We start from the raw sequence: 25,338 nt of genomic DNA, 5'->3' as shown, positions 1-25,338 counted from the left end.
CCATCCCCAACTCTCCCCCCACATCCCCAACTCTCCCCCATCCCCAACTCTCCCCGCCCATCCCCAACTCTCCCGCCCATCCCCAACTCTCCCCCCCATCCCCAACTCTCCCCCCCATCCCCAACTCTCCCCCCCCATCCCCAACTCTCCCCCCCATCCCCAACTCTCCCCCCCCCCATCCCCAACTCTCCCCCCCCATCCCCAACTCTCCCCCCCAATCCCCAACTCTCCCCCCCAATCCCCAACTCTCCCCCCCGTCCCCAAATCTCCCCCCCGTCCCCAACTCTCCCCCCATCCCATCCCCAACTCTCCCCCCCCATCCCCAACTCTCCCCCCATCCCCAACTCTTCCCCCCCCCATCCCCAACTCTTCCCCCCCCCATCCCCAACTCTTCCCCCCCCATCCCCAACTCTTCCCCCCCCATCCCCAACTCTCCCCCCATCCCCAACTCTCCCCCCATCCCCAACTCTCCCCCCATCCCCAACTCTCCCCCCATCCCCAACTCTCCCCCCATCCCCAACTCTCCCCCATCCCCAACTCTCCCCCCATCCCGAACTCTCCCCCCATCCCGAACTCTCCCCCCATCCCGAACTCTCCCCCCATCCCGAACTCTCCCCCCATCCCCAACTCTGCCCCCATCCCCAACTCTGCCCCCATTCCCAACTCTCCCCCCCCCATCCCCAACTCTCCCCCCCATCCCCAACTCTCCCCCCCATCCCCAACTCTCCCCCCCATCCCCAACTCTCCCCCATCCCCAAGTCTCCCCCATTCCCCAACTCTTCCCCAACTCTCTCCCCCCCCCCCCCGCCCACAATCCCCAACTCCCTCTCGCACCCTACCTGACCCACCTCGAGCTCGACATGAGCCACTAGATCGCGACAAGTCCTCTCGATAATCTGTTCCGATAAATACACAGTGTGGTCTCTCTGAATATGGAATATACCTGGCTGTCTTTTGGGACCTGGACTGCGTGTTCCATTTTTAGCCCATTTTGGAAAGAAGTCAATGCGGATTGCCACGTGTCGCGATTTCCCTCGATGATGTCCTGGTCACGGCAGCTACCGACCTGGAGTGAGAAATCTGGAGGCACTGCATCAGGCGAAGAGCGTGTTCCGTGTCAGAGAATCCGTCGAGTATCCGCGATAGAGCTCTCTTCGTTTCTCGGCCTGGCGAGCTATTATGGGAGGTTTGCCCCCAAACCTTGCGACCGAACTGGCCCCTCTGCACCTCCCCGGACTGGGTCTGGGGTGCCACCCAAGAGGCCGCTTTCCACCGCATCAGAACACGACTGTCATCCTCGCGCACGTGGATGAACTACGACACAGGCAAGCCTTTGCTCGTTCCGTACGATGCGTCCCCTTATTGGGGCCATTTGGGCCCATCGGATGCCGGAGAGTGGAGAACGGCCGACCGTTAAAGATCCAGCATGACGAGGATCGCCTCTCGTGCTGCCGTCGACAAACGGCGTCTATCCTTTTCCACACAGGGCGTCTCTGAATCCCTCGTTATGGACAACAGGGCTTCCTTCACCAGTGAGGTGTTTGCGGCATCCGCGAAGCCTGACGACTTGGGCATGTCAGGACAGCTCCTTACCTCCTGCCCTCTGACGGTTTGGCTGAGTGCACACAGGATTGGCTCAGTTTTGTAGCAACTACAGCGCTGTTTGGATCACCTTCGGCCATTTACGTCCAGTGCAGGATCCTTTGGACTTGGTGGAGGGGGGATGTCATGTTATGACCTGTATTCTTATTATACGTATGGCGTAGGGGATCTCGTGTTTCCAGAATCCTTGGGGGAATATGCGCTCCGCCACTAAGGTGGCGGGACGTCTGGTATAGAGCCGGCGGGGCTCTCTCTCGATTGGGTAGCGCCGAGTATTGTGTACCCTGGGCTTTGCAATAAATTATTGTTGTTTCACTCAACTCGGAGTGGACTCCCCCTTTCTGAATACACAAATGTACCTCCGGCAGCGCAGCGCAGTGCTCCGGCAGCGCAGCGCAGTGCTCCGGCAGCGCAGTGCTCCGGCAGCGCAGCGCAGTGCTCCGGCAGCGCAGTGCAGTGCTCCGGCAGCGCAGTGCAGTGCTCCGGCAGTGCAGTGTTCCGGCAGCGCAGTGCAGTGCTCCGGCAGCGCAGTGCTCCGGCAGCGCAGTGCAGTGCTCCGGCAGCGCAGTGCTCCGGCAGCGCAGTGCTCCGGCAGCGCAGCGCAGTGCTCCGGCAGCGCAGTGCTCCGGCAGCGCAGTGCTCCGGCAGCGCAGCGCAGTGCTCCGGCAGCGCAGTGCTCCGGCAGCGCAGTGCTCCGGCAGCGCAGTGCTCCGGCAGTGCAGTGTTCCGGCAGCGCAGTGCAGTGCTCCGGCAGCGCAGTGCTCCAGCAGCGCAGTACTCCGGCAGCGCAGTGCAGTGTTCCGGCAGCGCAGTGCAGTGTTCCGGCAGCGCAGTGCAGTGCTCCGGCAGCGCAGTGCTCCGGCAGCGCAGTGCTCCAGCAGCGCAGTACTCCGGCAGCGCAGTGCAGTGTTCCGGCAGCGCAGTGCAGTGTTCCGGCAGCGCAGCGCAGTGCTCCGGCAGCGCAGTGCTCCGGCAGCGCAGTGCAGTGTTCCGGCAGCGCAGTGCAGTGTTCCGGCAGCGCAGTGCAGTGTTCCGGCAGCGCAGCGCAGTGCTCCGGCAGCGCAGTGCTCCGGCAGCGCAGTGTTCCGGCAGTGCAGTGCTCAAGCAGCGCAGTGCTCCGGCAGCGCAGTGCAGTGTTCCGGCAGCGCAGTGCAGTGCTCCGGCAGTGCAGTGCTCCGGCAGTGCAGTGCTCCGGCAGCGCAGTGATCCGGCAGCGCAGCGTTCCGGCAGCGCAGTGCTCCGGCAGCGCAGTGCTCCGGCAGCGCAGTGCTCCGGCAGCGCAGTGCTCCGGCAGCGCAGTGCTCCGGCAGCGCACTGCTCCGGCAGCGCAGTGCTCCGGCAGCGCAGTGCTCCGGCAGCGCAGTGCTCCGGCAGCGCAGTGCTCCGGCAGCGCAGTGATCCGGCAGCGCAGCGTTCCGGCAGCGCAGTGCAGTGCTCCGGCAGTGCAGTGTTCCGGCAGCGCAGTGCAGTGCTCCGGCAGCGCAGTGTTCCGGCAGCGCAGTGCAGTGCTCCGGCAGCGCAGTGCAGTGCTCCGGCAGCGCAGTGCAGTGTTCCGGCAGCGCAGTGCAGTGCTCCGGCAGCGCAGTGCAGTGCTCCGGCAGCGCAGTGCAGTGTTCCGGCAGCGCAGTGCAGTGCTCCGGCAGTGCAGTGCTCCGGCAGCGCAGCGCAGTGTTCCGGCAGCGCAGTGTTCCGGCAGCGCAGTGATCCGGCAGCGCAGCACAGTGTTCCGGCAGCGCAGTGCAGTGCTCCGGCAGTGCAGTGCTCCGGCAGCGCAGCGCAGTGTTCCGGCAGCGCAGTGTTCCGGCAGCGCAGTGATCCGGCAGCGCAGCACAGTGTTCCGGCAGCGCAGTGCAGTGCTCCGGCAGTGCAGTGCTCCGGCAGTGCAGTGCAGTGCTCCGGCAGTGCAGTGCTCCGGCAGCGCAGCGCAGTGCTCCGGCAGTGCAGTGTTCCGGCAGTGCAGTGCTCCGGCAGCGCAGTGCTCCGGCAGCGCAGTGCTCCGGCAGCGCAGTGCAGTGCTCCGGCAGCGCAGTGCTCCGGCAGCGCAGTGCTCCGGCAGCGCAGTGCTCCGGCAGCGCAGTGCTCCGGCAGCGCAGTGCTCCGGCAGCGCAGTGCTCCGGCAGCGCAGTGCTCCGGCAGCGCAGTGCTCCGGCAGCGCAGTGCTCCGGCAGCGCAGTGCTCTGGCAGCGCAGTGCAGTGCTCTGGCAGCGCAGTGCTCCAGCAATGCAGCGCTCCGGCAGCGCAGTGCAGTGCTCCGGCAGTGCAGTGCTCCGGCAGCGCAGTGCTCCCGCAGCGCAGTGCTCCTGCAGTGCAGTGCTCCGGCAGCGCAGTGCAGTGCTCCCGCAGCGCAGTGCTCCGGCAGCGCAGTGCAGTGCTCCGGCAGCGCAGTGCAGTGCTCCGGCAGCGCAGTGCAGTGCTCCGGCAGTGCAGCGCAGTGCAGTGCTCCGGCAGCGCAGTGCAGTGCTCCGGCAGCGCAGTGCAGTGTTCCGGCAGCGCAGTGCAGTGTTCCGGCAGCGCAGTGCTCCGGGAGCGCAGCGCAGTGCTCCGGGAGCGCAGCGCAGTGCTCCGGCAGCGCAGTGCAGTGCTCCGGCAGCGCAGTGCAGTGCTCCGGCAGCGCAGTGCAGTGTTCCGGCAGCGCAGTGCAGTGCTCCGGCAGCGCAGTGCAGTGCTCCGGCAGCGCAGTGCTCCGGCAGCGCAGTGCAGTGTTCCGGCAGCGCAGTGCAGTGCTCCGGCAGCGCAGTGCAGTGCTCCGGCAGCGCAGTGCAGTGCAGTGCTCCGGCAGCTCAGTGCAGTGCTCCGGCAGTGCAGTGTTCCGGCAGCGCAGTGCAGTGCTCCGGCAGTGCAGTGCTCCGGCAGTGCAGTGCTCCGGCAGCGCAGTGCAGTGCTCCGGCAGTGCAGTGTCCCGGCAGCGCAGTGCAGTGCTCCGGCAGTGCAGTGCTCCGGCAGCGCAGTGCTGTGGTCAGGCAGTGCAGTGCTCCGGCAGTGCAGTGCAGTGCTCCAGCAGTGCAGTGTTCCGGCAGCGCAGTGCAGTGCTCCAGCAGTGCAGTGCTCCTGCAGCGCAGTGCAGTGCTCCGGCAGCGCAGTGCAGTGCTCCAGCAGTGCAGTGCTCCGGCAGCGCAGTGCAGTGCTCTCGCAGCGCAGTGCTCCGGCAGCGCAGTGCAGTGCTCCGGCAGCGCAGTGCAGTGCTCCGGCAGCGCAGTGCAGTGCTCCGGCAGCGCAGTGCAGTGCTCCGGCAGCGCAGTGCAGTGCTCCGGCAGCGCAGTGCAGTGCTCCGGCAGCGCAGTGCAGTGCTCTGGCAGCGCAGTGCAGTGCTCTGGCAGCGCAGTGCAGTGCTCCGGCAGCGCAGTGCAGTGCTCTGGCAGCGCAGTGCAGTGCTCTGGCAGCGCAGTGCAGTGCTCCGGCAGCGCAGTGCAGTGCTCCGGCAGCGCAGCGCAGTGCTCTGGCAGCGCAGTGCAGTGCTCTGGCAGCGCAGTGCAGTGCTCTGGCAGCGCAGTGCAGTGCTCTGGCAGCGCAGTGCAGTGCTCTGGCAGCGCAGTGCAGTGCTCTGGCAGCGCAGTGCAGTGCTCCGGCAGCGCAGTGCAGTGCTCCAGCAGTGCAGTGCTCCGGCAGCGCAGTGCAGTGCTCTCGCAGCGCAGTGCTCCGGCAGCGCAGTGCAGTGCTCTCGCAGTGCAGTGCTCCGGCAGTGCAGTGCAGTGCTCTGGCAGCGCAGTGCAGTGCTCCGGCAGCGCAGTGCAGTGCTCTCGCAGCGCAGTGCTCCGGCAGCGCAGTGCAGTGCTCTCGCAGTGCAGTGCTCCGGCAGCGCAGTGCAGTGCTCCGGCAGCGCAGTGCAGTGCTCCGGCAGGGCGGCGCAATGCACTGGCGGCGCAGCGTTCCGGGGGCGCAGAGCAGTGTGATCTATTTTGAGGGGTTCAGGGGCAGCGTGATTTATTTGGTGAGGGGTTCGGGGCAGTATGATCTATTTTGAGAGGGGTTCGGGGCAGTATGATCTATTTTGAGGGGTTCGGGGCAGTATGATCTATTTTGAGGGGTTCGGGGCAGTATGACTTATTTTGAGGGGTTCAGGGGCAGCGTGATCTATTTTGAGAGGGGTTCAGGGGCAGTATGATCTATTTTGAGGGGTTCAGGGGCAGTATGATCTATTTTGAGAGGGGTTCAGGGGCAGTATGATCTATTTTGAGGGGTTCAGGGGCAGTATGATCTATTTTGAGAGGGGTTCGGGGCAGTATGATCTATTTTGAGGGGTTCAGGGGCAGCGTGATCTATTTTGAGAGGGGTTCGGGGCAGTATGATCTATTTTGAGGTGCTCAGGTGCAGTATGACCTATTTTGAGGGGTTCAGGGGCAGTATGATCTATTTTGAGAGATTCAGGTGCAGTATGATCTATTTTGAGAGGTTCAGGGGCAGTATGATCTATTTTGAGGGGTTCAGGGGCAGTATGATCTATTTTGAGGGGTTCAGGGGCAGTATGATCTATTTTGAGGGGTTCAGGGGCAGTATGATCTATTTTGAGAGATTCAGGGGCAGTATGATTATTTTGAGGGGTTCATGGGCTGTATGATCTATTTTACGGGGTTCGGGGCAGTATGATCTATTTTGAGGGGTTCAGCGGCAGTATGATCTATTTTGAGGGGTTCGGGGCAGTATGATCTATTTTGAGGGGTGCAGCGGCAGTATGATCCATTTTGAGGGGTTCAGGGGCAGTATGATCTATTTTGGGGGGTTCAGTGGACAGTATGATCTATTTTGAGGGGTTTGGGTCACTATGATCTATTTTGAGAGGAGTTCAGGGGCAGTATGATCTATTTTGAGGGGTTCAGGGACAGTATGATCTATTTTGAGGGGTTCGGGGACAGTATGATCCATTTCGAGGGGTTAAGGAGCAGTATGATCTATTTTGAGGGGTTCAGGTACTGTATAATCTATTCTGAGGGGTTCAGGGGCAGTATGATCTATTCTGAGGGGTTCAGGGGCAGTATGATATATTTATAGGGGTTCAGGGACAGTATGATCTATTTTGAGTGGTTCGGGGCAGTATGATCTATTTTGAGGGGTTCAGCGGCAGTATGATCTATTTTGGGGGGTTCAGGGGCAGTCTGATCTATTTTGTGAGGGGTTCAGGGGCAGTATGATCTATTTTGAGGGGTTCAGGGGCAGTATGATCTATTTTGAGAGGGGTTTGGGGCAGTATGATCTATTTTGAGGGGTTCGGGGGCAGTATGATCTATTTTGAGAGGGGTTCGGGGCAGTATGATCTATTTTGAGGGGTTCAGGGGCAGTATGATCTATTTTGAGGGGTTCGGGGGCAGTATGATCTATTTTGAGAGGTTCGGGGGCAGTATGATCTATTTTGAGAGGGGTTCGGGGCAGTATGATCTATTTTGAGAGGTTCGGGGGCAGTATGATCTATTTTGATGGGTTCAGGGACAGTATAATCTATTTTGAGAGGGGTTCGGGGCAGTATGATCTATTTTGAGGGGTTCAGGGGCAGTATGATCTATTTTGAGGGGCTCGGGGGCAGTATGATCTATTTTGAGAGGTTCGGGGGCAGTATGATCTATTTTGAGAGGGGTTCGGGGGCAGTATGATCTATTTTGAGAGGTTCGGGGGCAGTATGATCTATTTTGAGAGGGGTTCGGGGCAGTATGATCTATTTTGAGAGGTTCGGGGGCAGTATGATCTATTTTGAGGGGTTCGGGGGCAGTATGATCTATTTTGAGAGGTTCGGGGGCAGTATGATCTATTTTGAGAAGTTCGGGGGCAGTATGATCTATTTTGAGGGATTCAGGGGCAGTATGATCTAATTTGAGGGGTTCAGGGGCTGTATGATCTATTTTGAGGGGTTTGGGGCAGTATGATCTATTTTGAGGGGTTCAGGGGCCGTATGATCTATTTTGAGGGGTTCAGCGGCAGTATGATCTATTTTGAGGGGTTCAGGGGCAGTATGATCTATTTTGGTGGGTTCAGGGGCAGTATGATCTATTTTGAGAGGGGTTCAGGGGCAGTATGATCTATTTTTAGGGGTTCAGGGACAGTATGATCTATTTTGAGGGGTTTGGGGCAGTATGATCTATTTTGAGGGGTTAAACGGCAGTATTATCTATTTTGAGGGGTTCAGGGGCAGTATGATCTATTTTGGGGGGTTCAGGGGCAGTATGATCTATTTTGAGAGGGGTTCGGGGCAGTATGATCTATTTTGAGGGGTTCAGGGGCAGTATGATCTATTTTGAGAGGGGTTCAGGGGCAGTATGATCTATTTTGAGGGGTTCAGGGGCAGAATGATCTATTTTGTGGGGTTCGGGGCAGTATGATCTATTTTGAGGGGTTAAGGGGCAGTATGATCTATTTTGAGAGGGGTTCAGGGGCAGTATGATCTATTTTGAGGGGTTCAGGGGCAGTATGATCTATTTTGAGAGGTTCAGGGGCAGTACAATCTATTTTGAGGGGTTCAGTGGCAGTATGATCTATTTTGAGGGGTTCAGGGGCAGTATGATCTATTTTGAGGGGTTGAGGGGCAGTATGGTCTATTTTGAGGGGTTCAGGGACAGTATGATCTATTTTGAGGGGTTTGGGGCAGTATGATCTGTTTTGAGGGGTTAACAAACAAACAAAGAACAAAGAAATGTACAGCACAGGAACAGGCCCTTCGGCCTTCCAAGCCCGTGCCGACCATGCTGCCCGACTAAACTACAATCTTCTACACTTCCTGGGTCCGTATCCCTCTATTCCCATCCTATTCATGTATTTGTCAAGATGCCCCTTAAAATCACTATCGTCCCTGCTTCCACCACCTCCTCCGGCAGCGAGTTCCAGGCACCCACTACCCTCTGCGTAAAAAACTTGCCTCGTACATCTACTCTAAACCTTGCCCCTCTCACCTTAAACCTATGCCCCCTAGTAATTGACCCCTCTACCCTGGGGAAAAGCCTCTGACTATCCACTCTGTCTATGCCCCTCATAATTTTGTAGACCTCTATCAGGTCTCCCCTCAACCTCCTTCGTTCCAGTGAGAACAAACCGAGTTTATTCAACCGCTCCTCATAGCTAATGCCCTCCATACCAGGCAACATTCTGGTAAATCTCTTCTGCACCCTCTCTAAAGCCTCCACATCCTTCTGGTAGTGTGGCGACCAGAATTGAACACTATACTCCCAAGTGTAGCCTAACTAAATAAGCATTAAATATTTTAAGGGGTTTGGGTCAGTATGATCTATTTTGAGAGGTTCAGGGGCAGTATGATCTATTTTGAGAGGTTCGGGGGCAGTATGATCTATTTTGAGAGGGGTTCGGGGCAGTATGATCTATTTTGAGAGGTTCGGGGGCAGTATGATCTATTTTGAGGGGTTCGGGGGCAGTATGATCTATTTTGAGAGGTTCGGGGGCAGTATGATCTATTTTGAGAAGTTCGGGGGCAGTATGATCTATTTTGAGGGATTCAGGGGCAGTATGATCTAATTTGAGGGGTTCAGGGGCTGTATGATCTATTTTGAGGGGTTTGGGGCAGTATGATCTATTTTGAGGGGTTCAGGGGCCGTATGATCTATTTTGAGGGGTTCAGCGGCAGTATGATCTATTTTGAGGGGTTCAGGGGCAGTATGATCTATTTTGGTGGGTTCAGGGGCAGTATGATCTATTTTGAGAGGGGTTCAGGGGCAGTATGATCTATTTTTAGGGGTTCAGGGACAGTATGATCTATTTTGAGGGGTTTGGGGCAGTATGATCTATTTTGAGGGGTTAAACGGCAGTATTATCTATTTTGAGGGGTTCAGGGGCAGTATGATCTATTTTGGGGGGTTCAGGGGCAGTATGATCTATTTTGAGAGGGGTTCGGGGCAGTATGATCTATTTTGAGGGGTTCAGGGGCAGTATGATCTATTTTGAGAGGGGTTCAGGGGCAGTATGATCTATTTTGAGGGGTTCAGGGGCAGAATGATCTATTTTGTGGGGTTCGGGGCAGTATGATCTATTTTGAGGGGTTAAGGGGCAGTATGATCTATTTTGAGAGGGGTTCAGGGGCAGTATGATCTATTTTGAGGGGTTCAGGGGCAGTATGATCTATTTTGAGAGGTTCAGGGGCAGTACAATCTATTTTGAGGGGTTCAGTGGCAGTATGATCTATTTTGAGGGGTTCAGGGGCAGTATGATCTATTTTGAGGGGTTGAGGGGCAGTATGGTCTATTTTGAGGGGTTCAGGGACAGTATGATCTATTTTGAGGGGTTTGGGGCAGTATGATCTGTTTTGAGGGGTTAACAAACAAACAAAGAACAAAGAAATGTACAGCACAGGAACAGGCCCTTCGGCCTTCCAAGCCCGTGCCGACCATGCTGCCCGACTAAACTACAATCTTCTACACTTCCTGGGTCCGTATCCCTCTATTCCCATCCTATTCATGTATTTGTCAAGATGCCCCTTAAAATCACTATCGTCCCTGCTTCCACCACCTCCTCCGGCAGCGAGTTCCAGGCACCCACTACCCTCTGCGTAAAAAACTTGCCTCGTACATCTACTCTAAACCTTGCCCCTCTCACCTTAAACCTATGCCCCCTAGTAATTGACCCCTCTACCCTGGGGAAAAGCCTCTGACTATCCACTCTGTCTATGCCCCTCATAATTTTGTAGACCTCTATCAGGTCTCCCCTCAACCTCCTTCGTTCCAGTGAGAACAAACCGAGTTTATTCAACCGCTCCTCATAGCTAATGCCCTCCATACCAGGCAACATTCTGGTAAATCTCTTCTGCACCCTCTCTAAAACCTCCACATCCTTCTGGTAGTGTGGCGACCAGAATTGAACACTATACTCCCAAGTGTAGCCTAACTAAATAAGCATTAAATATTTTAAGGGGTTTGGGTCAGTATGATCTATTTTGAGAGGTTCAGGGGCTGTATGATCTATTTTGAGAGGGGCTTGGGGCAGTATGATCTATTTTGAGGGGTTCAGTGGCAGTATGATCTATTTTGAGGGGTTCAGTGGCAGTATGATCTATTTTGAGAGGGGTCCAGGGGCAGTATGATCTATTTTGAGGGGTTCAGGGGCAGTACGATCTATTTTGAGGGGTTCAGGGACAGTATGATCTATTTTGAGGGGTTCAGGGACATTATGATCTATTTTATGGGGTTCAGGGGCAGTATGATCTATTTTGAGAGGGGTTTGGGGCAGTATGATCTATTTTGAGGCGTCCAGGGGCAGAATGATCTACTTTGAGGGGTTCAGGGGCAGTATGATCTATGTTGAGGGGTTCAGGGCAGGATGATCTATTTTGAGGGGTTTGGGGGCATTACGATCTATTCTGAGGGGTTCAGGGGCAGTATGATCTATTTTGAGGGGTTCAGGGGCAGTATGATCTATTTTGTGGGTTTCGGGGGCAGTATGATCTATTTTGAGGGGTTCAGGGGCAGTATGATCTATGTTGAGGGGTTCAGGGCAGGATGATCTGTTTTGAGGGGTTTGGGGGCATTACAATCTATTCTGAGGGGTTCAGGGGCAGTATGATCTATTTTGAGGGGTTTGGGGGCATTACAATGTATTCTGAGGGGTTCAGGGGCAGTATGATCTATTTTGAGAGGTTCAGGGGCAGTATGATCTATTCTGAGGGGTTCAGGGGCAGTATGATCTATTTTGAGAGGTTCAGGGGCAGTATGATCTATTTTGAGGGGTTCAGGGGCAGTATGATCTATTTTGAGGGTTTCAGGGGCAGTATGATCTATTTTGTGGGGTTCGGGGGCAGTATGATCTATTTTGTGGGGTTCAGGGGCTGTATGATCTATTTTGAGTGGTTCAGGGGCATTATGATCTATTTTGAGGGGTTCAGGGGCAGTATGATCTATTTTGTGGGGTTCAGGGGCAGTATGATCTATTTTGAGAGGTTCGGGGCAGTATGATCTATTTTGTGGGGTTCGGGGGCAGTATGATCTATTTTGAGGGGTTTGGGGGCCTCACGATCTATTCTGAGGGGTTCAGGGGCAGTATGAGCTATTTTGAGGGGCTCAGGTGCAGTATGATCTATTTTGAGGGGTTCAGGGACAGTAGGATCTATTTTGAGGGGTTCATGGGCAGTATGATCTATTTTGAGAGATTCAGGGGCAGTATGATCTATTTTGAGGGGTTAAGGGGCAGCATGATCTATTTTGAGGGGTTCAGGGGCAGTATGATCTATTTTGAGAGATTCAGGGGCAGTATGATCTATTTTTAGGGGTTCGGGGACAGTATGATCTATTTTGAGGGGTTAAGGGGCAGCATGATCTATTTTGAGGGGTTCAGGGACAGTATGATCTATTTTGAGGGGTTCGGGGCAGTATGATCTATTTTGAGGGGTTTGGGGACAGTATGATCTATTTTGGGGGGTTCAGGGGCAGTATGATCTAATTTGAGCGGTTCAGGGGCAGTATGATCTATTTTCAGGGGATTGGGGACAGTATGATCTATTTTGAGAGGGGTTCGGGGCAGTGTGATCTATTTTGAGGGGTTTGGGGACAGTATGATCTATTTTGAGAGGTTCAGGGACAGTATGATCTATTTTGAGAGGTTCAGGGACAGTATGATCTATTCTGAGGGGTTTGGGGCAGTATGATCTATTTTGAGAGGTTCAGGGACAGTATGATCTATTCTGAGGGGTTCAGGGGCAGTATGATCTATTTTGAGGGGTTCGGGGCAGTATGATCTATTCTGAGGGGTTCGGGGCAGTATGATCTATTTTGGGGGGTTCAGGGGCAGTATGATCTATTCTGAGGGGTTCAGGGGCAGTGTGATCTATTTTGAGGGGTTCAGGGCAGTATGATCTATTTTGTGGGTTTCAGGAGCAGTATGATCTGTTTTGAGGGGTTCAGGAGCAGTATGATCTATTTTGAGGGGTTCAGGGGCAGTATGATCTGTTTTGAGGGGTTCAGGGGCAGTATGATCTATTTTGAGAGCGGTTCAGGGGCAGTATGATCTATTTTGAGGGGTTTGGGGACAGTATGATATATTTTCAGGGGTTCGGGCAGTATGATCTATTTTGAGAGGTTCAGGGGCAGGATGATCTATTTTCAGGGGTTCAGGGGCAGTATGATCTATTTTGAGGGGTTCGGGGCAGTATGATCTATTTTGAGGGGTTCGGGGGCAGTATGATCTATTTTGAGAGGTTCAGGGGCAGGATGATCTATTTTGAGGGGTTTAGGGGCAGTATGATCTATTTTGAGAGGGGTTCAGGGGCAGTATGATCTATTTTGAGGGGTTCGGGCAGTATGATCTATTTTGAGGGGTTCGGGGCAGTATGATCTATTTTGTGGGGTTCAGGAGCAGTATGATCTATTTTGAGGGGTTTAGGGGCAGTATGATCTATTTTGAGGGGTACGGGGCAGTATGATCTATTTTGAGGGGTTCGGGGCAGTATGATCTATTTTGTGGGGTTCAGGAGCAGTATGATCTATTTTGTGGGGTTCAGGAGCAGTATGATCTATTTTGAGGGGTTTGGGCAGTATGATCTATTTTGAGAGGTTCAGGGGCAGTATGATCTATTTTGAGGGGTTCGGGCAGTATGATCTATTTTGAGGGGTTCGGGGCAGTATGATCTATTTTGTGGGGTTCAGGAGCAGTATGATCTATTTTGAGGGGTTTGGGCAGTATGATCTATTTTGAGGGATTCGGGGCAGTATGATCTATTTTGAGGGGTTCGGGGCAGTATGATCTATTTTGAGGGGTTCGGGGCAGTATGATCTATTTTGAGGGGTTCGGGGCAGTATGATCTATTTTGTGGGGTTCAGGGGCAGTATGATCTATTTTGAGGGGTTTGGGCAGTATGATCTATTTTGAGGGATTCGGGGCAGTATGATCTATTTTGAGGGGTTCGGGGCAGTATGATCTATTTTGAGGGGTTTGGGCAGTATGATCTATTTTGAGGGATTCGGGGCAGTATGATCTATTTTGAGAGGTTCAGGGGCAGTATGATCTATTTTGAGGGGTTTGGGCAGTATGATCTATTTTGAGGGATTCGGGGCAGTATGATCTATTTTGAGGGGTTCGGGGCAGTATGATCTATTTTGAGGGGTTTGGGCAGTATGATCTATTTTGAGGGATTCGGGGCAGTATGATCTATTTTGAGGGGTTCGGGGCAGTATGATCTATTTTGAGGGGTTTGGGCAGTATGATCTATTTTGAGGGATTCGGGGCAGTATGATCTATTTTGAGGGGTTCGGGGCAGTATGATCTATTTTGTGGGGTTCAGGAGCAGTATGATCTATTTTGTGGGGTTCAGGAGCAGTATGATCTATTTTGAGGGGTTTGGGCAGTATGATCTATTTTGAGGGATTCGGGGCAGTATGATCTATTTTGAGGGGTTCGGGGCAGTATGATCTATTTTGAGGGGTTTGGGCAGTATGATCTATTTTGAGGGGTTCGGGGCAGTATGATCTATTTTGAGGGGTTCGGGGCAGTATGATCTATTTTGAGAGGATCAGGGGCTGTATGATCTATTCTGAGGGGTTCAGGGGCAGTATGATCTATTCTGAGGGGTTCAGGGGCAGTATGATCTATTCTGAGGGGTTCAGGGGCAGTATGATCTATTTTGAGGGGTTCGGGGCAGTATGATCTATTTTGAGGGGTTCAGGGGCAGTATGATCTATTTTGAGTGGGGTTCGGGGGGCAGTATGATATATTTTGAGGGGTTCAGGGACAGTATGATCTATTTTGAGGGATTCGGGGCAGTATGATCTATTTTGAGAGCGTTTTGGGGCAGTATGATCTATTTTGAGAGGATCAGGGGCAGTATGATCTATTTTGAGGGGTTAAGGGGCAGTATGATCTATTTTGAGAGGGGTTCAGGGGCAGTATGATCTATTTTGATAGCGGTTCGGGGCATTATGATCTATTTTGAGGGGTTCAGGGCAGTGTGATCTATTTTGAGGGGTTTAGGGGCAGTATGATCTATTTTGAGGGGTTCAGGGACAGTATGATCTATTTTGAGGGGTTCGGGGCAGTATGATCTATTTTGAGGGGTTCGGGGCAGTATGATCTATTTTGAGGGGTTCAGGGGCAGTATGATCTATTTTGAGAGGGGTTTGGGGCAGTATGATCTATTTTGAGGGGTTCGGGGGCAGTATGATCTATTTTGAGGGGTTCGGGGCAGTATGATCTATTTTGAGAGGGGTTCGGGGCAGTATGATCTATTTTGAGGGGTTCAGGGGCAGTATGATCTATTTTGAGGGGTTCGGGGCAGTATGATCTATTTTGAGGGGTTCGGGGCAGTATGATCTATTTTGAGGGGTTCGGGGCAGTATGATCTATTTTGAGGGGTTCAGGGGCAGTATGATCTATTTTGAGAGGGGTTTGGGGCAGTATGATCTATTTTGTGGGGTTCAGGAGCAGTATGATATGTTTTGAGGGGTTCGGGGGCAGTATGATCTATTTTGAGGGGTTTGGGGCAGTATGATCTATTTTGAGAGGATCAGGGGCAGTATGATCTATTTTGAGGGGTTCGGGCAGTATGATCTATTTTGAGGGGTTCGGGCAGTATGATCTATTTTGAGGGGTTCGGGGCAGTATGATCTATTTTGAGGGGTTCAGGGGCAGGATGATCTATTTTGAGAGGGGTTCGGGCAGTATGATCTATTTTGAGGGGTTCGGGCAGTATGATCTATTTTGAGGGGTTCGGGGCAGTATGATCTATTTTGAGGGGTTCGGGGCAGTATGATCTATTTTGAGGGGTTCAGGGGCAGTATGATCTATTTTGAGAGGGGTTCGGGGCAGTATGATCTATTTTGAGGGGTTCAGGGGCAGTATGATCTATTTTGAGGGGTTCAGGGGCAGTATGATCTATTTTGAGAGGATCAGGGGCAGTATGATCTATTTTGAGGGGTTCAGCGGCAGTATGATCTATTTTGAGGGGTTCGGGGCATTATGATCTATTTTGAGAGGGGTTCAGGGGCAGTATGATCTATTTTGAGAGGGGTTCGGGGCAGTATGATCTATTTTGAGGGGTTCAGGGGCAGTATGATCTATTTTGGGGGGTTCGGGGCAGTACGATCTATTTTGAGGGGTTCGGGGCAGTATGATCTATTTTGAGGGGTTCGGGGCAGTATGATCTATTTTGAGGGGATCAGTGGCTGTGTGATCTGTTTTGAGAGGTTCAGGGGCAGTATGATCTATTTTGAGAGGGGTTCAGGGACAGTATGATCTATTTTGAGGGGTTCGGGGCAGTATGATCTATTTTGAGAGGGGTTCGGGGCAGTATGATCTATTTTGAGAGGGGTTCGGGGCAGTATGATCTATTTTGAGGGATCAGGGGCAGTATGATCTATTTTGAGGGGTTCAGGGGCAGTATGATCTATTTTGAGAGGGGTTCGGGGACAGTATGATCTATTTTGAGGGGTTCGGGGCAGTATGATCTATTTTGAGGGGATCAGGGGCAGTATGATCTATTTTGAGGGGTTTGGGGGCAGTATGATCTATTTTGAGAGGATCAGGGGCAGTATGATCTATTTTGAGAGGGGTTCGGGGCAGTATGATCTATTTTGAGGGGTTCAGGGGCAGTATGATCTATTTTGAGAGGGGTCCTGGGGTTACTTATTCACAAAACGTTGAAGGTGGTTCATTGATGAAACTTTATGGTATAATTTCCTTTGTAAATAGTGGCACAGAAGGAGACTCAAACGCATGGGGGATCTGCTCAACTTTTACAAATTGCTAAGCACTGTGCCACCGTTTTTTCCGGCTGCAGTTAGATACAGCAGTAAGGGCGAAGAGGGTCGGATACGGGGGGGAAGGCGGGACAGGCTATTGGATGATCAGCCACGATCATAATGAATGCTGGAGCAGGCTCGAAGGGCCGAATGGCCTTCTCCTTGTTATATTTTCTGACCTATGATTCTGTATTTTTTGATTCGCTCATCACTGAGACAAGTGGGAGTGGTCAAACAGTGTTAACCCTTCCAGTGCTGGTCTGGATAACCAGCTTGGATTTCTATAGCGCCTGTCATGTCCTCAGGGTACCCAACCTTTTGCCCTGAGTGCTGAATTTGGGTGCATTTGAGTGCTATAGTGAGAGTTCGGTGACTGAGGGATAATAAGGGTTAATTTTTATCTAAAATCTAGTTTTTTATTTAGTTAATTAACTTAAAAGTTGCTGTTTCGTTCAGTGGAAGGTGAATTTTCAATCAGCTTTAAACAAAGGTTCTACCTGTAGGCACTTGCACCTGGAGCTTGTTAATAAGTTAATTGAATAAGGCCAGTTTTCAGAGGCCAGATTCACAGTATAAAAGTGATCCCCTAGGAATGCTGAATTTGGGTGCATTTGAGTGCTGTAGTGAGAGTTTGGTGACTGAGGGAGTTAGGTGAGGAGGGAGTCAGGTGCTCCTTTCATTTCATTTTCTACATTTCCTCAAAGAGCGTGAAGAGAGCAGGAGTTCACTGAGAGTGCAGCTGACTGGGAGCAGAGTCGGAGGGCGGAGATCCAGTTGGTCCACAAGGCAGCTATATTCTGTAAGGTAAGAGGGGATGGAGGCTAGGCCAGTTGCATGCTCCTCCTGTAGGATGTGGGTGGTGAGGGATACCACCAGTGTCCCCGCTGACTATACCTGTGGGAACTGCACCCAACTCCAGCTCCTCGGAGACTGTGTTAGGGAACTGGAGCTGGATGAAGTTCGGATCATCCGGGAGGCAGAGGGGGTAATAGACACGAGTTACACGGAGGTAACCACACCCAAGGTACAGGACAAGAGTAGCTGGGTTACAGTCAGGGGAAAGAAAACAAACAGGCAGACAGTGCAGGGATCCCTCGTGGCCGTTCCCCTTCAAAACAAGTATACCGTTTTGGATGCTGTTGGGGGGGATGACCTACCGGGGGAAGGCCCTAGCAACCAGGTCTCTCGCACTGAGTCTGGCTCTGGGGCTCAGAAGGGAAGAGGGGAGAATAGAAAAGCAATAGTGATAGGAGATTCAATGGTTAGGGGAATAGATAGGAGATTCTGTGGTCACGAGCGAGACTCCCGGAAGGTATGTTGCCTCCTGGGTGCCAGGGCCAGGGATGTCTTGGATTGTGTCTTTAGGATCCTTAAGGGGGAGGGGGAGCAGCCAGAAGTCGTGATGCACATTGATACCAACATAGGAAAAGGGGTGTGGATGTAATAAACGTGTTTTGGGAGTTAGGCTGGAAGTTAAAAGCCAGGACAGGCAGAGTTGTCATCTCTGGTTTGTTGCCGGTGCCACGTGATAGCGAGGCAAGGAATAGGGAGAGAGTGCAGTTGAACACAGGAATGGTGTAGGAGGGAGAGCTTCAGGTATTTGGATAATTGGAGCGCATTCTGGGGAAGGTGGGACCTGTACAAACAGGACGGGTTGCATCTGAACCAGAGGGGCACCAATATACTGGGAGGGAGGTTTTCTAGTACTCTTCGGGAGGGTTTAAACTAATTTGGCAGGGGAATGGGAACCGGATTTGTAGTCCAGCAACTAAGGTAGCAGATTTCAGGACGTCAAAGCGTGTAATGAGGCAGTGGGGAAGGGAACACTGACAAAGGAGAGTACTTGCAGGCACGGAGTTAGGTAGAAGTGTGTATACTTCAACGCAAGAAGCATCAGGAATAAGGTGGGTGAACTTAAGGCATGGATTGGTACATGGGACTACGATGTGGTGGCCATCACGGAAACCTGGATAGAAGAGGGGCAGAAATGGTTGTTGGAGGTTCCTGGTTATAGATGTTTAAATAATATTAGGGAGGGTGGTAAAAGAGGTGGGGGGTGGCATTGTTAATTAGAGATAGTATAACAGCTGCAGAAAGGCAGTTCCTGGAGGATCTGCCGACGGAGGTAGTATGGGTTGAAGTCAGAAATAGGAAAGTCACCTTGTTGGGAGTTTTCTATAGGCCCCCCATTAGTAGCAGAGATGTGGAGGAACAGATTGGGAAACAGATTTTGGAAAGAACATAAGAACTAGGAGCAGGAGTAGGCCATCTGGCCCCTCGAGCCTGCTCCACCATTCAATGAGATCATGGCTGATCTTTTGTGGACTCAGCTCCACTTTCCGGCCCGAACACCATAACCCTTAATCCCTTTATTCTTCAAAAAACTATCTATCTTCATCTTAAAAACATTTAATGAAGGAGCCTCTACTGCTTCACTGGGCAAGGAATTCCATAGATTCACAACCCTTTGGGTGAAGAAGTTCCTCCTAAACTCAGTCTTAAATCTACTTCCCCTTATTTTGAGGCTATGCCCCCTAGTTCTGCTTTCACCCGCCAGTGGAAACAACCTGCCCTAAGATTGCATAAGTCACAGGGTAGTTAGTCATGGATGACATCAACTTCCCAAATATTGAGTGGAAACTCTTTAGATCAAATAGTTTGGATGGGGTGGTGTTTGTGCAGTGTGTCCAGGAAGCTTTTCGAACACAGAATGTAGATTGTCCGACCAGAGGGGAGGCCATATTGGATTTGGTACTTGGTAATGAACCAGGGCAAGTGATAGATTTGTTAGTGGGGGAGCATTTTGGAGATAGTGACCACAATTCTATGACTTCCACTTTCGTAATGGAGAGGGATAGGTGCGTGCAACAGGGCTAGTAATGGAGAGGGATAGGTGTGTGCAACAGGGCAAGGTTTACAATTGGGGGAAGGGTAAATACGATGTTGTCAGACAAAAATTGAAGTGCATAAGTAGGGAATGTAGGCTGTCAAGGAAGGACACAAGTGAAATGTGGAACTTGTTCAAGGAACAGATACTGTGTGTCCTTGATATGTATGTCCCTGTCAGGCTGGGAAGAGATGGTCGAGTGAGGGAACCATGGTTGACAAGAAAGGTTGAATGTCTTGTTAAGAGGAAGAAGGAGACTTATGTAAGGCTGAGGAAACAAGGTTCAGACAGGGCGCTGGAGGGATACAAGATAGCCAGGAGGGAACTGAAGAAAGGGATTAAGGGAGCGAAGAGAGGGCATGAAAATCTTTGGTGGGTAGGATCAAGGAAAACCCCAAGGCCTTTTACACATATGTGAGAAATATGAGAATGACTAGAGTGAGGGTAGGTCCGATCAAGGACAGTAGCGGGAGATTGTGTATTGAGTCTGAATCATAGAATCATAGAATTTACAGTGCAGAAGGAGGCCATTCGGCCCATCGAGTCTGCACCGGCTCTTGGAAAGAGCACCCTACCCAAGGTCTACACCTCCACCCTATCCCCATAACCCAGCAACCCCACCCAACACTAAGGGCAATTTTGGACACTATGGGCAATTTAGCATGGCCAATCCACCTAACCCGCACATCTTTGGACTGTGGGAGGAAACCAGAGCACCTGGATGAAACCCACGCACACACGGGGAGAACGTGCAGACTCCGCACAGACAGTGACCCAAGCCGGAATCGAACCTGGGACCCTGGAGCTGTGAAGCATTTGTGCTATCCACAATGCTACCGTGCTGCCCTGCTGAAGAGATAGGAGAGGTCTTGAACGAGTACTTTTCTTCAGTATTTACGAGTGAGAGGGGCCATATTGTTGGAGAGGACAGTGTGAAACAGACTGATAAGCTCGAGGAAATACTTGTTAGGAAGGAAGATGTGTTGGGCATTTTGAAAAACTTGAGGATAGACAAGTCCCCCGGGCCTGACGGGATATATCCAACGATTCTAAGGGAAGCAAGAGATGAAATTGCAGAGCCATTGGCAATGATCTTTTCATCCTCACTGTCAACAGGGGTGGTACCAGGGGATTGGAGAGTGGCGAATATCGTGCCCCTGTTCAAAAATGGAAATAGGGATAACCCTGGGAATTACAGGCCAGTTAGTCTTACTTCGGTGGTAGGCAAAGTAATGGAAAGGGTACTGAGAGATAGGATTTCTGAGCATCTGGAAAGACACTGCTTGATTAGGGATAGTCAGCACGGATTTGTGAGGGGTAGGTCTTGCCTCACAAGTCTTATTGAATTCTTTGAGGAGGTGACCAAGCACGTGGATGAAGGTAAAGCAGTGGATGTAGTGTACATGGATTTTAGTAAGGTATTTGATAAGGTTCCCCATAGTAAGTAAGGAGGCATGGGATAGTGGGAAATTTGGCCAGTTGGATAACAAACTGGCTAACCGATAGAAGTCAGAGAGTTGTGGTGGATGGCAAATATTCAGCCTGGATCCCAGTTACCAGTGGCGTACCGCAAGGATCAGTTCTGGGTCCTCTGCTGTTTGTGATTTTCATTAATGACTTGGATGAGGGAGTTGAAGGGTTGGTCAGTAAATTTGCAGACGATACGAAGATTGGTGGAGTTGTGGATAGTAAGGAGGGCTGTTGTCGGCTGCAACGAGACATAGATAGGATGCAGAGCTGGGCTGAGAAGTGGCAGATGGAGTTTAACCCTGAGAAGTGTGAGGTTGTCCATTTTGGAAGGACAAATATGAATGCGGAATACAGGGTTAACGGTAGAGTTCTTGGCAATGTGGAGGAGCAGAGAGACCTTGGGGTCTATGTTCATCTTTGAAAGTTGCCACTCAAGTGGATGGAGCTGTGAAGAAGGCCTATGGTGTGCTCGTGTTCATTAGCAGAGGGATTGAATTTAAGAGCCGTGCGGTGATGATGCAGCTGTACAAAACCTTGGTAAGGCCACATTTGGAGTACTCTGTACAGTTCTGGTCGCCTCATTTTAGGAAGGATGTGGAAGCTTTGGAAAAGGTGCAAAGGAGATTTACCAGGATGTTGCCTGGAATGGAGAGTGGGACTTATGAGGAAAGGTTGAGGTTGCTAGGCCTTTTCTCATTAGAACGGAGAAGGATGAGGGGCGACTTGATAGAGGTTTATAAGATGATATGGGGAATAGATAGACGAGACAGTCAGAGACTTTTTCCCCGGATGGAACAAACCATTACAAGGGGACATGAATTTAAGGTGAATGGTGGAAGATATAGGGGGGGATATCAGAGATAGGTTCTTTACCCAGAGAGTAGTGGGGGCATGGAATGCCCTGTGGAAGTAGTTGAGTCGGAAACATTAGGGACCTTCAAGCGGCTATTGGATAGGTACATGGATTACAGTAGAATGATGGGGTGTAGATTAATTTGTTCTTAATCTAGGGCAAAGGTTCAGCACAACATCGTGGGCCGAAGGGCCTGTTCTGTGCTGTATTTTTCTATGTTCTATAACCTGCTTTACAGCCAATTAAGTACTTTTGAAATGTAGTTAACTCTTGAGAGGTCGGAACGGCGGCAGCCGAGTTGTGCACAGCAAGATCCCACAAAAGCAATGACTTAATGACGAGATTGTCTGGTTTTATAAAAGGGGTCAGGACACGGGAGTGAGCGGGGGTGCCCTTGCTGTCAGGTGATTTTGAAACTGAGATTCCTGTTTTGTCAGGCAGCAGCATGGCCGGATACGAGATGTAAATGGGAAATTGGGAATCAAGCTGCAGATGAACCACCACCTCACAGAATAGGCCCAAGATGGTAAACTGGCTGAATGATGTCCTCCTGCCCCTCTGATGTTTGTACTGAACAGGTGACGACCGTGTAACCCTTTAGGGCGCACGATGATGCAGTGGTTAGCACTGCTGCCTCACGGCACTGAGGTCCCAGGTTCGATCCCAGCTTGGGTCACTGTCTGTGCGGAGTCTGCACGTTCTCCCCGTGTGTGCGTGGGTTTCCTCCGGGTGCTCCGGTTTCCTCCCACAGTCCGAAGATGTGCAGGTTAGGTGGATTGGCCACGCTAAATTGCCCTTCTGTTAGGTGGGGTTACTGGGTTACAGGGATAGGGGGGAGGTGTGGGTTTGGGTAGGGTCCTCTTTCCCAGAGCCGGTGCAGACTCGATGGGCTGAATGGCCTCCTTCTGCACTAAATTCTATGATTCTATGAGAACGTGAGGTGTGAGTGGTGAGTGTGAGGTTAACATTCTGGAGGCTTATTTGAGCTGACCCTCCAATACGGAAGCAGCCCCTCAGTACTGACCCTTTGACAGTGCAGCACTCCCTCCGTACTGACCCTCTGACAGTGCAGCACTCCCTCAGTACTGACCCTCTGACAGTGCGGCACTCCCTCAGTACTGACCCCCTGACAGTGCAGCACTCCCTCAGTACTGACCCCCTGACAGTGCAGCACTCCCTCAGTACTGACCCTCTGACAGTGCGGCACTCCCTCAGTACTGACCCTCTGACAGTGCAGCACTCCCTCAGTGCTGACCCTCTGACAGTGCGGCACTCCCTCAGTACTGACCCTCTGACAGTGCAGCACTCCCTCAGTGCTGACCCTCTGACAGTGCGGCACTCCCTCAGTACTGACCCTCTGACAGTGCGGCACTCCCGCAGTACTGACCCTCTGACAGTGAGGCACTCCCTCAGTACTGACACTCTGACAGTGCGGCACTCCCTCAGTACTGACCCTCTGACAGTGCAGCACTCCCTCAGTACTGACCCTCTGACAGTGCAGCACTCCCTCAGTACTGACCCTCTGACAGTGCAGCACTCCCTCAGTACTGACCCTCTGACAGTACAGCACTCCCTCAGTACTGGGGGCTCAGGTTCTTTACTCCGACTTCAGGCCTCAGCTCTGTGACTTTGCTGTTGTGAATTCCTAAACTAAGCCAAGACTGGTGAGTCAGGGGAACCCCACCCTTCGCTGGGCCTTATTCACACTCCCATGTTCAAAGCTAGTCTTTAGTTGAAGAAAATACTTTCATAATCAAACATTTTAATGATCTAATGTTATGGCTGCAAAGGAAGAGAAAGTATTTGTCTCTGTGTGAAGGGTTTACACTGTGGAGATGTGTTTTGAGGTTGTGCGGTCTCTAACATTTGTCCTGTGCACAGACAGTAATTGCTGAGTGTTTAGTTCGTGAGCAGTGACTGAAAACAGACTGTGACTGTGTGCTCCTTCGGTGAGCTCTCCCCATCGAGGTCCAACACACCACAGCCAGGACCGATCTGTACAAAGCTGGTGTAAACTATTTACCCCATAGCCAGCCCTTTGAGTGAGGTGTTCAGTAAGTCCCACTCCTCTATTCTTACCCTACAGCCTTGCAAATATTTCCTTTTCAAATGTTTCTCTAATTCAGTTCCCACTCAGCCGCCCTTTCAGGCAAGAGCTTTGCCGATCACAGCTACAGCCTTTAATCCCCCATCCCTGTGAGGACGGCAAATCGCCAACGATTCTCTCTCGACACAGCAGCTTCGTTCCCTGGATTCAGGGATTTCCCAGATGCCCTGCCCCCAGCTTCCATTTCCCTGGAGACGGGATTAATCTGTTTTATTTGCCTTCTCTATCCGGAGCAGTCTCCGTACTGCAGTATTCCCTATCCGGAGCAGTCCCCGTACTGCAGTATTCCCTATCCGGAGCAGTCCCCGTACTGCAGTATTCCCTATCCGGAGCAGTCCCCGTACTGCAGTATTCCCTATCCGGAGCAGTCTCCGTACTGCAGTATTCCCTATCCGGAGCAGTCTCCGTACTGCAGTATTCCCTATTCGGAGCAGTCTCCGTACTGCAGTATTCCCTATCCGGAGCAGTCTCCGTACTGCAGTATTCCCTATCCGGAGCAGTCCCCGTACTGCAGTATTCCCTATCCGGAGCAGTCCCCGTACTGCAGTATTCCCTATCCGGAGCAGTCCCTGTACTGCAGTATTCCCTATCCGGAGCAGTCTCCGTACTGCAGTATTCCCTATCCGGAGCAGTCTCCGTACCGCAGTATTCCCTATCCGGAGCAGTCTCCGTACCGCAGTATTCCCTATCCGGAGCAGTCTCCGTACTGCAGTATTCCCTATCCGGAGCAGTCCCCGTACTGCAGTATTCCCTATCCGGAGCAGTCCCTGTACTGCAGTATTCCCTATCCGGAGCAGTCTCCGTACTGCAGTATTCCCTATCCGGAGCAGTCTCCGTACTGCAGTATTCCCTATCCGGAGCAGTCTCCGTACCGCAGTATTCCCTATCCGGAGCAGTCTCCGTACTGCAGTATTCCCTATCCGGAGCAGTCTCCGTACTGCAATATTCCCTATCCGGAGCAGTCTCCGTACTGCAGTATTCCCTATCCGGAGCAGTCTCTGTACTGCAGTATTCCCTATCCGTAGCAGTCTCCGTACTGCAGTATTCCCTATCCGGAGCAGTCTCTGTACTGCAGTATTCCCTATCCGGAGCAGCCTTCCCTATCCGGACCAGTCTCCGTACTGCAGTATTCCCTATCCGGAGCAGTCTCCGTACTGCAGTATTCCCTATCCAGAGCAGACTCCGTACTGCAGTATTCCCTATCCGGAGCAGCCTTCCCTATCCGGAGCAGTCCCCGTACTGCAGTATTCCCTATCCGGAGCAGTCCCCGTATTGCAGTATTCCCTATCCGGAGCAGTCCCCGTACTGCAGTATTCCCTATCCAGAGCAGTCTCCGTACTGCAGTATTCCCTATCCGGAGCAGTCTCCGTACTGCAGTATTCCCTATCTGGAGCAGTCTCCGTACTGCAGTATTCCCTATCCGGAGCAGTCTCCGTACTGCAGTATTCCCTATCTGGAGCAGTCTCCGTACTGCAGTATTCCCTATCCGGAGCAGCCTTCCCTATCCGGAGCAGTCTCCGTACTGCAGTATTCCCTATCCGGAGCAGTCTCCGTACTGCAGTATTCCCTATCCAGAGCAGTCTCCGTACTGCAGTATTCCCTATCCGGAGCAGTCTCCGTACTGCAGCCTTCCCTATCCGGAGCAGCCTTCCCTATCTGGAGCAGGCTCCACGCTGCAGTCTCACACTGATGTACTTCAGAAACATTCCCTTGGGCTTTCCCGTACCAGCCTCCCCGAACAGGCGCCGGAATGTGGCGACTTTTCACAGTA

The 25,338-nt window shown here is 52.0% G+C and overlaps 1 protein-coding gene across 5 annotated transcripts in view; it reads left to right on the top strand.

Annotated features, from left to right (window-relative positions):
• Positions 1–25,338, top strand: part of tmbim1a (transmembrane BAX inhibitor motif containing 1a) — a 152,987-nt gene that overhangs the window by 3,896 nt on the left and 123,753 nt on the right. The window contains exon 1 of one of the 5 annotated variants that reach the window (XM_072468670.1): positions 18,134–18,154. The exons of the other annotated variants lie outside the window; for them this stretch is intronic. The gene's annotated coding sequence lies outside the window, so the exon portion shown is untranslated. Of the gene's footprint in view, positions 1–18,133; positions 18,155–25,338 lie in introns of those variants that run through there. 5 annotated transcript variants of the gene reach the window in all.

This window comes from Scyliorhinus torazame, chromosome 2 (assembly GCF_047496885.1).
Source record: "Scyliorhinus torazame isolate Kashiwa2021f chromosome 2, sScyTor2.1, whole genome shotgun sequence".
Lineage (NCBI taxonomy): Eukaryota > Metazoa > Chordata > Chondrichthyes > Carcharhiniformes > Scyliorhinidae > Scyliorhinus > Scyliorhinus torazame.
The sequence above is the reverse complement of the archived record's forward strand: the minus strand, read 5'-3'. Positions and strand labels throughout refer to the sequence as shown.